Source organism: Dipodomys ordii, unplaced genomic scaffold (genome assembly GCF_000151885.1).
Source record: "Dipodomys ordii isolate 6190 unplaced genomic scaffold, Dord_2.0 Scaffold131, whole genome shotgun sequence".
In the NCBI taxonomy this organism is placed as follows: Eukaryota; Metazoa; Chordata; class Mammalia; order Rodentia; family Heteromyidae; genus Dipodomys; species Dipodomys ordii.
Genome location: NW_012267347.1, coordinates 635,619 through 637,639, shown reverse-complemented (window position 1 = coordinate 637,639; position 2,021 = coordinate 635,619).

Sequence of the window (2,021 nt, the reverse complement as noted above, 5' to 3'; positions counted from 1 at the left end):
CACTCTACCACTGAGCCACCTTCCCAGCCCCATGAGTACATCTCTTATCAAGCATTGTAGCCTCCTCCTTTGTTTCTCCTTCCCAACCCTTCCCATCCTCCCCCCTGTTTGAACATTTTGTAAAATATTCAGAATCTTATCTACTAGGAAAATAAAGGGTAACATCAAAAAGAAATGTAGGGCTAGGGGTATGGCTCAGGTGGTAGTGAGCCTGCCTAACAAGCATAAAGCCTCTGAGTTCAAATCTCAGTATTGAAAGATAAATGGAAATACTGTTTGTTTTGTTTATCAATGCCTTTCTTTTAGATATCAAGGAAAGGTTGGATAGATTGTTGACATGTATGAACACAGAATAATGAAACCTTTTGAAATTGTATTAGGAAGCAAGAAGAGGATAAGGGAGAGTTATTGAGGGGGGTTGATTAGAATGTGTTTTATACATGCATGGAAAGGTCACAATGAAGTCCCCTCTTGTATGGCTAATGTATGTCAATGACAGAGAGAGAGAGAGAGAGGGGGAGAGAGAGAGAGAGAAAGGGGAGGTAGGAGAGGGAGAGAGAGAGGGAGAAGAGAGGAGGCAGAGGAGGCAGGAGAAAGGAGGGGGAAGAAAAGGGGAGAAGAAAGGTAGGCAAGAGGGATGAGGTGCTAGGAACTCATCAGTGCAGAGCGTGAGTCAGTCTCAGAACCATCCCAAGAGATTCAGTCCTTGTTCCTATCATCAATATATTCCTTTGTTGCCTCAAGCCATTTTTGTTTGAAAACACACAAAATAACCTCTGGTATGTTCTTTTTAAAAAATGTGAAGTAGTTCAAATGTAAATAAAGTGAAGGTGGCAATGACATTGATCATCCAATTTCATACCCTTCCTCAGAGGTTAGCCTCTGGCAAATTTGTATATCTCACTCCAGAACTTTCTGAATTCAATCATGTTCATGTTAATCTATCTATCCCTACATATTTAGCAAGCTTGTTTTTTTTTTTTTGAGTCCGGTCATGGGGTCTGAACTCTGGGCCTGGGCGCTGTCCCTCAGCTCTTCAGCTCAAGGCTAGTGCTCTACCACTTGAGCCACAGCATCACTTCCGGCTTTTTTCTTTGTGCTTATGTGGTGCTGAGGAATGGAACCCAGGGCCTTATGCATGCAAGGCAAGTGCTCTACCACTGAGCCACCTTCCCAGCCCTGTTTTTGTTATTTTTTATGTATTATATACTACTATTATTAATACATTTACAACTTGGTTTTTATAACAACTACATAGGCATATACCACTCAACATTTTCCTTTTTAAAAAATTTTTATTAAGAAACTAAGTCTCACTATGCAACACAGATTGGCTTCAAACTCTCCATCCTCCTGCCTAGAATTCCTTCTGAGAGGATACAGGTATTAACCACCACACCTAGAAGACAACTTTTTTTCCCCTGGTGCTGGTCCTGGGGTTTGAACTCAGGGCCTGAACACTGTTCCTGAACTTTTGGTCCAAGGCAAGTGCTCTACCACTTGAGCCACAGCTCCACTTCTGGCTTTTTTTTGGTAGTTAATTGGAGATACGAGTCTCATGGACTTTCCTATCTGGGCTTGCTTAGAACAGTGAGACTCAGACTAGGCTTATAAGCATGAGCCACAGGTGCTTGGCTCCTTTGACTTGGTTTTATGATCTGAGTTGTGTTCAATATATAGAGGCGTTCTATTTCACAACCATGTATTTCCCTTTCTTCTTAGGTAAGAACATGATTTTTTTCAGATATATGATAGTCATAAGATTTGAAGAAGGTTCTAGTACTAGGAAGTGAATTTGATTAGTTTAAGATGGCAGTTCTCAAAGTTAAGCTATGTGATGAGCTTGTAAAAATACAGTTTGAAATAGAAACAGAGTTTTGTTTTCTTACTGTATTTGTTTCTGTTTTCTTTTTGTCTTGTTTATTCATTTATCTGTCTTTGGGAGGGTAAGCAGGGAACACAGAAATGGAAGGACAAAGGGTGAGCAAATGCAGCAGTGGTACTCACTAGACAGTATGTTG